The following is a 16,146-nucleotide window of genomic DNA, read 5'->3' on the forward strand; positions in this document are numbered from 1 at the left end:
CAGCTTGTCAGTCCAGTGCAGTGCTGGGGGAGTGCTGAATTGTCAGAGGTGCCAACCTATGGATGAAGACTCCATTTGCCTGTTCAGATGGATGTTGAAGATCTCATGGCATTATTCTAAATGAAAGGAGTTTCCTCCAGTATTCTGGCCAACAATCTCCCAGATAAAAGTATTCATTCACAACAAGGCTGTTTGTGAGACATTGCTACGTGCAAATTGGCTGCAGTATTTGTCTACAAGTACACAATCACTACTTTTTGCAGTAAATCTTATGAAGCGCTTTGAGATGTGTTGGTAATATATCAGAAGCAAGGATGATGATTCAAAAACGTTGGCAGATCAATGGCAGAGAATTTGTTTCTAGTTGCACATTGTCCACTTCCACAGTAAAACGAGTTGCAAACAAAGCAGATTCTCTTTTTGCTTTAAAATCTTGAAAGCAAGATTTTAAAACGGCTCAAAAATGGCAGCTGTTTGCAAAGTGTTGCATAGCATCCAGAAGAAAGACAGGAAATGTGTTGATGGAAGTAGTGATTGTTGGAAAGGAGCCATATTGCTTTCTTGCAGTTGTCTCTCACTTGATTGAAGTTTAAATTGAAAAATGCACACATGATCAGACAAATACATTTTTCCCTTAAAGCTGCATATTCTGATAATTCAAGTGCTTGCTCATATCCACCAGAAATTCTAGATTGTATAAACAATTTCATTCTGACAATTTGGGTTCATCATGATGTGTTAAATTCATACATTTTCTATCTTGCTTTTTGTGTGTATTAATGTCACAAAATTGTACCAGGTTTGACCAGAAAATGTCTGACTACAACAACAACAAAATTACATTTTTATAGCACCTTTCACATTGGGAGGACGTTCCAAGGTGCTGAACAGACAAAGATACGGACCCAAGCTGAGGGTCGGGATGTGGAAGGGTGGAGGGCAGTGGGGGAAGCAGGGAGATCGAGTAATATAGTAGTTCTCCATATTGACTGTCCAGTTTTTTCAGAAGGCTGGTATTCAATCCTTTAACATGGCTGAAGTTTAGAATGAAATCTATCACAATTTCCTCTTCATCATTCTCCCACAGAGATGTTGATATTGAATTATACAGAGGTAAGATGTGAATTTTGATGCTGAGTTTTCAGTTGGTAACTCAATTTTCACTCTGGCAACTACTGTTGATTCTTGTTGACCATTGCTGGTTCTACAACTGTAGCAAGAGAAACAAATAAGTCCCATTTCCAATCACCTCTAAACATTCATTCAACTCATTCCAAGAAGATCTGTTCCTGTTGTCCAATGGAACAAATTCAAACAACTATTTTTTGATGCAGATATCATCGCAGCACCTTTGAATAGATATAGGTAGCTGGGAGATATCTTTTTACAACTGGATTTTTGTTATAACAATTGGGTAGGCAACAAAGCTGGTTTTATCACTCAACTGTTTCTAGAAATCTTCAGCAAGTTGATCAATTCAAGCTGCATCAGACTGTGAGACAGACTAACACTACATTCGTTACACTTTACACTAAGTCCTCTTTTGTGCTTTGAGATGTCCCCTCAGCTTGAAAGGTGCTATATTTAATGCAATAATTATTACTATTATTAACTATTAAATTGTTGTTTCTCTTCTAGACACGCAATGTCAAGTTAAAACAGTGCCTGTGAATCTTATTTTCAACCCAAAGTAGTGTCTGGGGGAAAGTATTCACGTTGTGTACGTCATTGTAAATACCAACACCATCCTACATTTCACATCATTTAAAAATTGCAGATTTAGACATCTAATAAAAGTAGGACAACCAACAAATTTCCTTATTGCAAATATAATAGAGGGATGATTACCTTCCCTAATTTGAACTAAACGATTGCAGATATACAAACAATGCAGATAATTGGACATCACCTGAAATACAAATTAGTTACAGTGCCGACTAAAAAATAATTCCATCAGAAGATATATTCTCACTTTAGTAACATAATGTGCCAGCTCTTCTTGTTACTCTCTCTTTTGCTCTCTTTCTCTGTAACTCTCTGCCTCTGTCACTCAGACATCTCTTTTGAGACACAGGTCATAGAAAACAAAGTCTGCACTGGGACTGACAAGACTGCGATGAGGGTCGGATCCAGCCTTTTGGCTGCCTATTTCACACCCTCAGTTTTAACGTGTCATCCAAAACATGACATCTCCAACAATGCAACAGTTTCCCAGGACTGCAGTGGAGCATCAGCTGCCCTAAACTGTGAGTCTCAATGTGGGGCTTGAACCTACAAACTTCTGAGAGAGCTACCAGAGCCAATACTGTGTCTGCCCTCTCTGTGTAATCCTTGCTGTCTGTGCCAGCAGATGCTCTGATGTCCCAGATATCAAACTCAGCAGAACAGCGTCTCTAAATCAGCATTGTAAACCAAGTAAGACAGATGATAAGTATAGAATGTGCATGCTAATGCCTTGAAAGATTTCTGTTGCGACAGATTTTTAATTCCAGATTATCCTTTGTTTAGACATTGTAGGGGAATTGTGAGAAATACTGGACTAGCAGTTGAATGATAATGTTAACACATAAAATAATCCATATTTCAAGTCTTAATTATTATTGATGGAATTTCAAACCCACTTAAAATTGATTATTCACTTCATGGGTGTTTGTGGGACATTTCTGTGTTTGTGTACAAACAACAACAACAATCCATTTATAGAGCGCCTTTCACGTCGGGAGGACGTCCCAAGGCGCTGTACAGTTGGGTCAGGACCCGAGCAGGGGGGAAATGGTCAGGGTGAGGGGAGGGAGTGAGGAGGGGGTAGAGAGTCGAGAGGGGAGCTGAAGGCACGGTCAAAGAGAAAGGTCTTGAGACCGGCCTTGAAGGAGGAAAGGGAGGAGGCGGCGAAGGCACTGGGGGATAGAGTTCCAGAGCCTAGGGGCTGAGAGGCTGAAGGCCCGGCCACCGATGGTAGGGCGGTTGGGGTGGGGGATGTGGAGCAGACCGCAGTCACTACACTTTTTAGTAAAATTAGTAACAGTAACAGAAAGGTGAGATTAGAAAGATACTCAGGAGTTTGTCTTGGACTAACTTCGGGAGTCGGTGAGAGATTCAATAGGAATCAATTAGGAGTAAGGTCCCTGGCAGGTAGGACACACAGGTTGAGTGTGTGTGTTTTATGCAGGTAGTGGGCTTGATGCCAGGTTTGGCACAAGGCCAGGTATGTCCCACCTGCTCTTCAGATGAGATATTACCTCATCTGCCTATTCTTTCGGATGTTTGGCACTATTCAAAAAACTGCAGGGAGTTTCTCCCAGTATCCTAGCCAACAATCCCCAAAATAAAATTGGCTCCATGGCTGTGGGACAGCGCTTTGTGCAAATTGACTGCTGTGTTTGCTCACAAAACACACAGTCATTCCAATTTACAATATATTTTGTGAAGTGCTTTGGGATATCCTCCTGGTGTGAAAGGCACTATGCAAAATGCAAGGATTATCATAATTATTATTGAACATCAGTCCTAATTGATTCTCAATTTTTTTTGGTCCTCTATGCTTCTCCCCTCCTCTTCCAACTCATACTGTAATTCAGTTCTATGGATGCTGGTTGACCTCAGATACGTCACCCAAGTGTCCGTTCTTCACATGGGAGACTCAACAGTTATGCCTGTTACGCTCTTGATCCTACGTCCACACACACACACGTGAATTTCCAGAAGAAATTTCTGGTAATGATTAGCAGCTGGAATCCTGGGTGATTTTTAACTCTCTAATCCATGACCATTGAGACCCACCAACTGAAGGCCCCTATTACTGCCCCAGATAAGATCAACTAACTCAGCAGAGATTAGGTATCAAACCTGGAATGCACTGGATCTGTTTGGTTCAGTCTCTCACCAATCAGTCAATAAATGACTTTGCCACTGGGTGAGAACTGTGTGGAACTTTTTAGTCTGTCAGATGACTTATTCCAATGCAGGCCCTTTATAAGGTCTAAATCGCTGCACAACGGGTACAATTAGCAGCAAGCATTATTCCTCAAGTTCCCACTGGATGCATTAAACTATTCAATGAAACATGGGACCTCAGTCTCAATGGACATAAGTGAAAGAAAGCTGGAAGGAAGATTGTTAGGTGCCATTGAAAAGAACATCATAATCACAAAAAGTTCATATAATATCAAATAATGCATTAGTAGGTTACAATGCAGTATTCACTTCCAAGGATTGTGGTACTTTCGCATCTCCTTGTATAAGCCAGAACATTGTAATACTCATGTTTTACTTGATTAAAACCCAGGGATAAATAAATACACAATCCTTGAAAATTAAATAAAAATTAAAAATTAAATATTAAAAATTAAATACCTCAAGATGTGCTACTTTACCTGAAACATTCAGACTAACAAAGCAAGCAAGGTTAAGGGTCACCCATGCAGTACAATGTAATATGCTTGACTTTTCCATGTCACACCTCATGCTACCTTGTTGGGCTGCTACAAATAGATGGTTGAGCTCCAGAACACTTATAGAGTTTTGCTGTCAAGAGATGCATTAGATTTCTAGTATGTGGCATTAAGTCATATGAAATTGTCCATGCTATGAATAATATTACATTGATGTCAACAGTCTCCACAAGGGAATGTAATTATCCAGCTGAGTAACACAGAGGTAAAGCTTTTATGTCAGTCACTTGAGCAAAAAATTACATTGCATACACTGTAGCTCTTCAAAGACTCCATCAATAAGCATCACCAGAAATTTTGAAAGAAAGCAATGCCAGAGAATCCACAGCAGCTGGATCTGAAAGAAAAAGACCAATTACCTTTTGGATGATAATTTATTGTGATGAATGGCACATTAAATTGCAGATGTGCTAAATAAATTCTTTCTAAGGCTCACTGGTAAAATTGGCGATCCTCTCACCTATTACCTCAAGCTTCGGGTTCACTCCTCTTTGCATATGTTCTTGAGTTTCTTTGCTATTAACCTGCCATTGTTGTTCATTTTAAGCTTCAAATACACATTCTTCCTCCTCACAGTCTCCTAACTGTGTTGAAATGAAAGCTCATCACACTGCATCCGTTGCTAGCTCATTCCATCCTGGGACTTCAAGACTGGAACTTGTTTGCCCTCTTCTCTTCCTCTGATAATCTACAGGCTCTTAAAATCCAAACTTGGGATAACTTAACCATACATTCTTGACTTATCTCATTTCTCTCTCCTACTCCTTTCAACCTCAGTGCCTTCCTGCACTATGGATCTTGAACTTTCACTTTGTTGTTAAAAAAATGAATGTCCCATCCTGAGAATTTTTTCCCCTTGGTTTTGGTTTCTTCCATTTCATAGGTCAACAACAACAACTTGCACTTATATAGCGCCCTCTGCAGGGTAGCGCCTCAGAGTGCTTAACAGTGGCGGAGCCTGACTTCGAGCTGGGGGGGTCGGGGAGGGGAAAAGGAGGTTCATTACCAACTATCAGTGTCCCTCCTTTGGATGAGATTTTATATCGAGGTTCCCACCTGTTTAGGTGGATGTTAAAGATCCCATGGCACTATTTGAAAACAGAAGGGAGTGGTGTCCTGGCCAAGAATCCCCCAAATAAAATTGGTCATTCGTTTTATGGCTGTTTGTGGTACATTGCTATGGCACTCACACCCCTATCCACATCATCAGTGGGTGGATTATCAGCCTCTCTCCTCTCTAGAACTCCATCCCAGAGTTCCTCTGACTTGCTCTCTCCCACACCTTGTTCAAGGTCCGTCTCAAGACCTATCTCTTTGCCACTGTAATCCTTTCCCTCCCCATCCCCCTTGGCTCCCACCTCCAGCTCAGTTGCCAAGCTTCGGTGAAAGGCACTATATAAATGTAAATTAGTATTGAATTGTGTAACATTTGTGTTCAATGGATTACTTCTGTCTTACTTACGGTCTGTAACTAAACGTATTTTATCCAATGCCTTGGGACATCCTCCTGACGTGAAAGGTGCTATAGAAATGTAATTTGTTGTTGTTATTTTGTTTTAATTGGCAAATGCTTTTGTTAAATTGTAAAACTTTCATCTTCTGAAAGAGACTTAGTGTAGCAGGAGATTAAGCATACTAATTATAAAGGATTAATTGATAAGGCACGCTACATAAATAGGCGAATACTACAAAGATGGCATTCTAGTTCACAGCAGGCAAGGAATGCTGATATGAATTGTGTACAAGCTCAAAAACAAGTGAAGATTTGAACACCTTTTCAGATTATAACATCCTACATTAATGGCTGATTGGATCAAACTGCAGTATTGAAGAATCAATCCATCATTATTTACTATCCTCCAGCATTGCACACCAATATAAAAATTGGGAGTGGGGAGGATATGTTTTCTTCAGCTGCCAGTGAATTACAGGCATCAAGGTTACTGTTCTAAGAAGAAAAATGTGAGAAGGAAATCTGTTCTACAGATTAAAATAATAGGGGTTGATATGTGAGCACAATATTCATTATAAACGAATACAATGAGGTTTGAGCACATTTGCAATACTTATTAATAAATAAACACTGTTGTCTGAGATATAGTAACAATATTGGCAGCAGTGAGTGGTGCATGCAATACTCATAGTGCATTGTGTAATCAGAACTTGTGATCAACACTTCCGATTGTTATTCAGTTCTTGTTAGATGGGGGAGTCTTGATTTTGTTCCATTATTTTACTGGGCTTTATTAATAATTATTAATAATGATGCTTACATTTGATATAGCGCTTTTCACATCAGGAGGATGTCTCAAAGCACTTCACAGGATATCCAGTAAAGTGTAGTGGCTGTGTATTTTGTGAGCCAACAAAATGAAAAAAAATTGGAAAGAAACTGGAAGAGGAAAATGGATTTGTATTTGAGAGCAATAAGGAACATATTTTAATCCATTTTAAAAAAATGAGTAAAGCTCGAGTAGCTATTATGACCACACTAAATTTGTCTGACTGCCCACAATAACTTTGCTTTGCTTTGAACAATTTGAACAGACTACAGCTGAATTTTATTTACAAATCTCAGAAGCAATCTAAATGTGACAGTCAGGACCCCAAGCCAACTCAAACTAGACCTATTTATTTTCTGAGGTCTGTCTGCCACATGTTTTTTATAATTTTTGTTTTGGTACAACTATTGTTCCCGTGGTGTGTGATGATGTCTCACCCATTTCCTGTAGCTGCCTGTGTTGGAGCTGGTCACATTTCTCTACCCTCATCTCTCTCAGTTCAGTTTTCTGGAGTGGGAATCAGATTCTTATCAGCAATTGGCTGCCGCGTTCGCCCACAAATATACAGTCAATTCACTTTACAGTGTGTTCTGTGAAGCGCTTTGGGACGTCCTCCCGACGTGAAAAGCGCTATATCAAATGCAAGGATTATTATTATTCTTGTGTTCGGGCACAGACTGAGCACTTGGAGTGAGTGTTTGAGCCATGTTTGTCTGTCTCTATATGCATGCGTGTGGGAGAGACAGCTTGCACCCTTGATCTAGCCAGATGCTGGTAAGTGCCCAGTTCTGATGGACTGTGATCCATTAACAGTCATAGCTAATTTAAAGTGATTTGATCAGAGACTGGCACAAATCATTGCAGACTAGATTATTGTACAGTCTTTGCTGCTCAGCTTTTGGCGTCTTTCTTGTTTCAGGCGAATGCCCCTGTCAGTGAAGTGAGTGATGATTACAATGTGCATGCACAATACTGTGCCATCTCTGGACATCTTACAACTTTTAAATAGCAGCTTCAGGAAGCTTAACAAGTTGCTTCAGGGATGTGACAGAGTGCATAGAGATGCATTCAGCCCCACCCAGCACTTTAACATCTGTTCCAATGCAATTACTCCCAGCACGTGCACACTTGCCTATAACCATGCACATGCGAGGCAGCGGAAGGGAAGTTTTACAGTTAAACTGTGGTTAGGTTCTGTATCACCACTCCCATTATAATCCCTTGTATTTAATATAGTGCCTGTGATGTTGATTGTCTGAAAGCACATCACAACATTTCTGTAATACGTAGTGTACTGTGTATTTGGGGGTGAACGTGCCAGATAGTTTGTGCATAGCAATGTCCCACAAACAATAGTGAAGTAAATGAACATTTTTTTTTCTGGAGCATTATTGGTCAGGACACTGAGAGAAACTCCCTTCTCTTTTCGAATAGTGTCATGGGTCCTTAATGTCCACCTGAACAGGCCCACTGAGCTTTGGATTAAGATCTCCTGTGAAGGTACCTCTTATAATACAGAGCATCCCCAACACTAGAATGTTAGCCTAGACTTTGAGCTCAGACCTAAACCCAGAGGTTAGAGTTAACTGAACTACGCTGACACCAAATTCATATATTGTCAGCTGTCCTCAATCATTGAACACCTCTTTGGGCAGTAGGAGCAGTGAGGTCTCTCGATTTGAGTACCATATAGTACCATACTCAATTTGAGTACCACCACATTAGAAAACAATCCATAAAGAATATATTACCGTATTGTTAAAATGCATCCCATGCTAATGCATTCTTCGATGCAGTTAATAAAATGTAAATCAGAAAAATCAGGAAAATAGTATCTCTAATATTGCAAACTGTTTCACTATAAGATAAATTTTGTGAAAGCCCTTACCCAGCCTTATTGATAAAATAAAGCAAGTGATTAAATAAATTAAGTATTCACTCAAGTTAATTACGCTGAAAGTTTAAATTTTGTGAGAAGCACAAAATTAACTTAAAATTTAAAAACATGATTGGTGACATCATCCACAGACATGGGGTCAACTTCCACATGTATGCGGATAACACCAAACTCTATCTTTCTGCCTCGACCCTCAACTCCACGGCCACTGCTGTCCTGACAGACTGCCTGTTGGACATCAAGTCCTGGATGAGGGCAAATTTTTCACAGTTGAATGTGAACAAGACTGAGGCCCTCCTGATTGGCTCGCGCCAGCGCCTCTGCACCTCAGGCTCTGGCAGCGTCAACCTCCATGGTTGCACACTTCAACTCACCAAACCAGTCAGGAACCCAGGTGTCGTGTTCGACCCTCAACTGTCTTTTCTCCCCCACATTCAAGCCATGACCTGCACTACCTTCTCTCACCCCCGTAACATTGCCCAACTCCCCCACTACCTCACCCCTCAGGCCGCTGAAACTCTTGTTCATGTCTTCATCACCTTCAGGCTCGATTATACAAATGCCCTGCTTGTCAGCCTTCCCAACTCCTCCCTCCACAGGCTGCAGATAATCCAGAACTCTGCAGCCGCGTCCTCTCCTGCACCAAACTCTGACCCCATCTTCCACACTCTCGCCCGACTCCATTGGCTCCCTATCCCTCAGAGGATCCAGTTCAAGAGCCTGGTCCTCACATCAAAGCCCTCCATGGCCTCGCCCCACCCTACCTCTGTGACCTCCTAACCCCCTACCAACCCGCCCGCTCCCTCCACTCAGCCGGCTCCGGCCGCTCCACGTCCCCCGACTCACCCGCCCCACCATTGCCGGGAGAGCCTTCAGCCACTCTGCCCTCAACCTCTGGAATTCCATCCTCCAGTCACTCTCCCTCGCCCCCTCCTTAGCCTCCTTCAAGTCCCGCCTCAAAACCCTCCTCTTCGACCATGTCATCGGTCACCCCCCTTCCCCCCCACCCCCCGACCCCAGCTCTGGTCTGAAATGCTGTACTCTGTCCAGTGCCTTGGGAAGTCCTCCCGATGTGAAAGGCGCTATACAAATGTAATCTTGTTGTTGTTGATGAAATGTGTGAGAAGTGCAGTTAATTCACTTGCTGGGAACAGCAGGGGTGCGCTGTACCAGTTTATTAGTGCATATCAGCTCATTTATCCAAACCCATTTCCTTACCTACTCTAGATGTCCCCTAATTCTCTTCACTCGCCAAGTACGGTTTGTTATAATTGCGATACCAAATGCAAGGATTATTATTACAGCGACTCTCTATCACCCTCTTAAACACCACAATTATAACGACAATAGTCTTTGCATTTGTGATGAAATATCTTGAAGCAGTTCACAAGATTTATTGTAACATTTTTGTGGGGGTGATCAGTCGGTTGGCTAACACATACGGAAAAACCCATCACAATTGCTTAACAGTATCCAAACCAGACTGAGAGTCCTACGCATGTGTGCCACCTACTCATGTAAGTTTCCATGAGTCTGTAAAGTGTAGTGACTGCCTACTTTGTACGTTCAATTTTGTAAGCGCTCAGAGCCGTCCAGCACGAAGTGCGCTATACAAATGCAATTTGTTGTTGTTGTGCACATCGCAGGCAGTTGGTGATTCTGCATCTACAGCAACTGTTGGGACCAGTTCAGTCCACTCTCACAGCCTTTTTGCGTCAGTAAAAAAAAATAATTCTGGATTCACATTTTTTTTAAAAAAAACCGAAAGCAACATTTATCAAATGTTTCTCCAGTCCGAGCAGAAAGAGAGAGGGGGGGAGAGAGAGTTGCACACTGTAGAGGGGAGGGAACAATCCCTCGAGGTTTAATAGGATGCTTATCACCTGGGCTGTGTGTGCATTGCTGGGGTGTGCAGCGCCACTGCTGTGTGGTGTCTGTCTGGAGAGAGGGAGAGAGGGAGAGACCCACACACTGTGCAGGAGAGGAGGCACTCAGTCAGTCAGTCACAGTCACACAGACAAGTCACTCAGATCACGATCCTGGGCAGAGAGCAGCAGAGAGATCCCCGCTTCAGGCTGTCAGGGGGGGGTCTGGGTCTGGGTGGGGGGGTCTGGGTGGGGGTGGGGGGGTCTGGGGGGTGATGTGTGCTGTATGAACCTCCTGTATCCACAGACACCAGTTGTGTGAGGGGCAGAGTTGAGCTGTGCTGTGCTGTGCTGTGGCTGTGGCTGGAGCCCCGCTGGTCGGCATGAGCTGCTCTCACACCACAGCCCCACTACATACAGCAATGTGAGAGTGCGGGGAGGCTGCTCCTGGGTACCTGCAGATACATACAATATATAATATGTCTGTGTTATTTTAAACAATATGTTTACTGGGTGATGTATGCATTGCCCTATGATCAGACAGACAGACAGACAGCAGCAGTCAGGCTCTGTCTGCCTTTAGCAGCCGCGCCCGTCTCTCTCTCTCTCTCCCTCTCTCACTCTCTGAGCTTTATTTTGCAGTGTTTATTTTCGCTAATCGCAGAAGGGCAGTTTGTGAGGGAATTACATTGTTGTTAATCCTTATCGGGAAATCATTAGGAAGTCCGTGGAGTCGGTGGAGATCGTTTATGTGGGCGAATTGCACAGAAGCCCAAGAAAGTCACTGGTCACCTCAACAGCACTGATCAGTTTCACTGACCAAAGCCACAGGAGCAGGAGGTAAGCAACCAAACACGATCATCATTTTATTCTATTGCTGTGTAACTCGCCCCCACTACTACTTCACATCAGCTTCAGAACTGCAAATGAAGCTTTTTCTGCACTCCTATTGCCCCCAACTCTCCCCCCCCCCCCCCCCCACCCCCACACCACCCCTTCAAAAAAGTTTGGGCATTTGCTGAAAGCCACATGTGAGAGTTTCTGGCTCCATCTGTCCATGTGTTATGTAAACCAACTTAATGCCTTGTTTGTTTGGGAGGCATAAAAGAAACCCATGAGAGTAGTTTTTTAAAAAAAAAAACTGGTGGAGAAACAATGATCTGAATGGAAGAACACAGCGGGTTAAGTGATCCAATAAATAACAATTCTTGCATTTGATATAGCACCTTATCACATCATTGAGACGTCTCAAAGCGCTTCATATATTTTAAAGTGTATTGACTGTATTTTGTGGGCGAATATTGTATTAGTGAAACAAGGCGAGGGAAGGCAACACCCAAGAGATATACAGTATTTTTAGTCGGCTGCATTCAGCATTTGCTTTTGTTTTTATCTTTTGTGTTGTAACATTTTTGCTTTTCCTTGGGAATGACATCAAAGGAGCTCCTTTTTTCATTCGGTTTATTTGACCAGAATGTGATTTGACTGAACGGGTGCAAATTAAGCAACTGAGTTACTTCTGGGTAGATGATTTTTTGCGGGGAGTTTAGTGAGAGGTGAGGCACACTGCATTTCAGTCCAGCAGTTTTCTCCAAACATGGTTTGGCGTTGTGCCAGCAAACCCTAGAACCAGTTATTTTCTTTTCATTGTAAACTTGTTCTCTCTAACGCCACGAAATACAGTCAATCCACAGTATATGCTGTGAAGCATTTCAAGATGTCTTGACAATGTGATACGATGCTATATCAATGCAAAGATTATGTTATTATATCATGCCGCTGAAGGTAACTTTAGAAAATCTCAGTCTCTGTTCGAACCCGGATAAAACGTGAATCCTCTTGTGTGCTTCCATATCACTCAATGCACCAGCAGATTTGGTCTTTTGAACTGCCTGTCTCGTCTGGGCATGGAATGTAGTTGATGAACCAGTATTGCTGATTCAGCATAATATCCTAGTTCCCCCGAGGTGACTGATTCATGGTGCTTTCTCATACCTTCCTCGAGTGGCCATTCTTCAAGTGTGATCCCAGTCATTGAGAGGCACTGGGCTACTCAGTAGGGATAGCGTTTGAGGGGTGGGGTTGGGTGGTGGGGGAAAGATTACAGTAAAGTACAATTTCCTGTCCTCATTCCAGAAAGACAATTCTCTCACTGCTAACTGTCCATCTTGATGTAGGCTTTCCCCACTATAAATATATATTTTTTTAAGAACTGCTAGTACGACAACAAAAATTTCATTTATACAGCGCATTTCATGTCAGGAGTACATACAAGGCAATGGACAGTGGAGGGTTTGCACCCAAGCTGGGTGTTGGATTTGAGAGGGTTGGGTGCTAAGGGGGGTGTAGGGGGAAGATGACTAAAGAGGTCAAAGAGGAAAGTCTCTAGATCACTGGGGCCAACCCTTATGGTCCCCCAGCAAAATACATTTTCTTGATTGAATATTTCTTGATTTCTGCTGTAATTGAAGAAATATTTGATCAAGAAAAAAATGAAAATACACTACCGATCGAACACAGACTTACTCGTGTGAATGTTCGGGGGGGCTGCTTCTTGATGGGACTGCAGGCCATTTCTGGCCCGTGGGCCACAGGTTGACCACCACTGCTCTAGATGGGAAGGGACTCTGGAATGGAGTTTCAGAAAATGGGGGCAGAAAGGCTAAAATTCTGACCACCCTTGATGGGGCCGGCAAGGTGGAAGACATAAAGCAGGCCAATACCTTCCAAATGGAGGGAGCAGGCAGATTGGTAGGATTTAAGACAGTTACAGGGGTAAAGTCTGGCAAGATGTGGAAAGAACAGAACTGGCCGCTCTCAGCATCTCAGGTTGAAATACTATATTGTTTTCTTTTACCCCTCTCTAAACCCTGCAGTACCCCCACTACAAAACCATCTGGAATCAACTAACATAGCCCAAAATTCAAAGTGGGTATTTTTTCAATATATCAGATGTGTGGCTCAGTACAACACCACTGAGCCTGGGGGGAAATTTTATTAAAATAATGGTTTCTCTTTAATATTGTTTTATTTCCTGGCTTAATACTTTTCTAGCAGAGCTTGCATGACATTTGCAGTACTCTATGTTAACAGTCTTATCTGATTATACAAAATCAATTGGATTCGCATAGGACACATTATTATACAGAAAAGGCCTTTTCTTTAGAATCTCTTATGATTTCAATGTCCTGCTTAACAGAATGTTGCTTTATTTTTTAAAAAAGAATAACAGCTTTATTTATTTACTAAGGAGTTTGTGAGCATGCCTGGGTCCAGAAATAGCATTTGTGATACATGTGCATGAAACATAGAAATCTACAGTGTAGAACAACAACAAAAAATTACATTTATGTAGCGCCTTTCATGTCAGAAGGACGTCCCAAGGCGCTGGCGGAGGGAACGAACAGGATGGTAGGGGGTTAGGAGGTCAGGGAGGTAGGGGGGAGCAAGACCATGGAGGGCTTTGAAGGTGAGGACCAGTATCTTGAACTGTATCCTCTGTGTGATGGGAAGCCAGTGGAGTTGGGCAAGATGGGGGTGATAGGGTCACAGAGCCTAGTGCAGGAGAGGACACGGGCTGCAGCATTCTGGATGATCTGCAGCCTGTGGAGGGAGGAGTTGAGGAGGCCGACAAGCAGTGGGTTTGCATAGTCGAACCTCGATGTAATGAAGGCATGTATGAAGGTTTCAGCGGCCTGCAGTGTTAAAGAGTGTCGGAGCCGGGCGACATTGCAGAGGTGGGGGAAGGCAGAGCGGGTAATGGTGTGAATGTGGGGTAGAAAGGATAGTTGAGCGTCGAACAAGACCCCAAGGTTCTGGATTGTCTAAGCAAGGTTGAGTGTGCAACCATGGATGGTGATGCTGTCAGCGCCTGAGGTGAGTAAGTTTTGATGGGAGCCAATCAGGAGAGCCTCGGTCTTGTTGATGTTCAACTGAAGAAAGTTAGCTCTCTTCCAGGACGATGTCAGGACAGCAGTGGTCCTGGAGTCAAGGGTGGAGGCAGAGAGGTAGAGTTGGGTGTCATCCAAATACATGTGGAAGTTGACCCCATGTCTGCAGATGATGTCACCAAGGGGGAGCATATAGATATTGAAGAGGAGGGGACCAAGGACAGAGCCCTGAGGAACGCCAAACGACATGGTCCGGGGGCTAGAGGAGAAGCCATTTGAGGAGATGAAGTGCAGGTGGTGTGAGAGGTACGATCTGAACCAATCAAGGACAGCGCCATGGAGGTTGAGGTGAGAGGAGAGGCGGTGGAGGAGGATAGAATGGTCGACGGTGTGGAAAGCAGCAGAGAGGTCAAGGAGGACGAGGAGGCAGAGGGAGCCCTGGTCGCAGATGGACAGAATGTCATTTGTCACTTTGACCAGGGTGGTTTCTGTGCTGTGAGTGGCACGGAAGCCCGATTGGAGGAGTTCAAGAAGGGAGTGGTGGGAGAGGAAAGAGTGAGGCTGAGAAGAAACAACTCGTTCCAGGACCTTGGAGAGGAAGGGAGTCCTGTAGCTCAGTGGCTAGAGTCCTGAGTTCAATTCCAGGCAGGGCGAAACCTTGGGCAAGTTTCCTTACTCCACACACCTAATAATAATCCCTCCAAAACCAAAATACAATAATAAATTGGTCATTTTCAATCTACGACTGTTTGTGGGACATTGCTGTGCGCAACTGGCTGCCGCGTTCGCCCACAAATATACAGTCAATTCACTTCACAGTGTGTTCTGTGAAGCGCTTTGGGATGTCCTCCCAACGTGAAAAGCACTATATCAAATGCAAGGATTATTATTAAGCGGAGGTTGGAGATGGGGTGGTAGTTTGGGAGTAGGAAAGGGTCCAGGGAGGGTTTTTTTTAAGGATAGGAGTGATGACAGCGGTTTTTAACGGGGCGGGAACAATACCAGCGGACAGGGAAAGGTTTATGATGTCAGTGAGTAGAGGGGCAAGGAAGTGGAACTGGGAGGTAAGGAGGGGGGGTAGGGATGGGATTCAGAGAGCAGGTGGTGGGCTTCATACGGATTGTGGTGGTGAGAGAGGAGGCCATTTGGCCCATTGAGTTTGGGCCGGCTCACAGAGCAAGGATATAGCTTCAATCCCACCTCCGCCTTTACCCCACATGCCTTTCAGCCCCTTTCTTTCATGCCTGTCTACTACCCTCTTGAAAGCTACAATGGACTCTATCTCTACCACCCTACTCAGCAGGGCATTCCACATCCCAACAACTTTCTGGGTGAAAAAAATCCCAAGTTATCCTTTTGCGATTCCTGTGGCTATCTTATAACTGTGCCCACAAGGAAAGGACTCCCCTATAAATGGAAATAACTTCTCCCTATTTACTGTCAAAACCCCTCATCATTTTGTACACTTCTACTAGCTTCTGCTTAATCCCTTCTAAGTCCCTGCTCAACCTTCCCTGCTCCAATGAAAACAGACTCAGCTTCTGCAGAGCTCTCATCATAACTGTAAGGAGTTATTCCGTGCAATGTTATTGCAAGAATTTCTAATAAGTATGATTTTGGAGAAAAGATGCTGACTCTCAATCTATTGCACTATGTGATACTGTGTCTCAATTGTTAATAATATGATAATAATAATATGAAAGTGAGAGATGGCTAGGAAGCAAAAAANTTAGGGGGTAATGTTTTACAAAGTGTTAGTTA

General features: G+C 43.2%; 1 protein-coding gene across 1 annotated transcript in view; it reads left to right on the plus strand.

The window, feature by feature from the left end:
* The first annotated feature begins 10,742 nt into the window (after positions 1 to 10,742).
* Positions 10,743 to 16,146, plus strand: part of LOC103178072 (MOB kinase activator 3B) — a 77,674-nt gene continuing 72,270 nt past the window's right edge. The window contains exons 1-2 of the mRNA XM_007892579.2: positions 10,743 to 10,792; positions 11,216 to 11,335. The gene's annotated coding sequence lies outside the window, so the exon portion shown is untranslated. The remainder of the gene's footprint in view (positions 10,793 to 11,215; positions 11,336 to 16,146) is intronic.

This window comes from Callorhinchus milii, unplaced genomic scaffold (assembly GCF_018977255.1).
Source record: "Callorhinchus milii isolate IMCB2004 unplaced genomic scaffold, IMCB_Cmil_1.0 Scaffold1, whole genome shotgun sequence".
NCBI classification, from domain to species: domain Eukaryota; kingdom Metazoa; phylum Chordata; class Chondrichthyes; order Chimaeriformes; family Callorhinchidae; genus Callorhinchus; species Callorhinchus milii.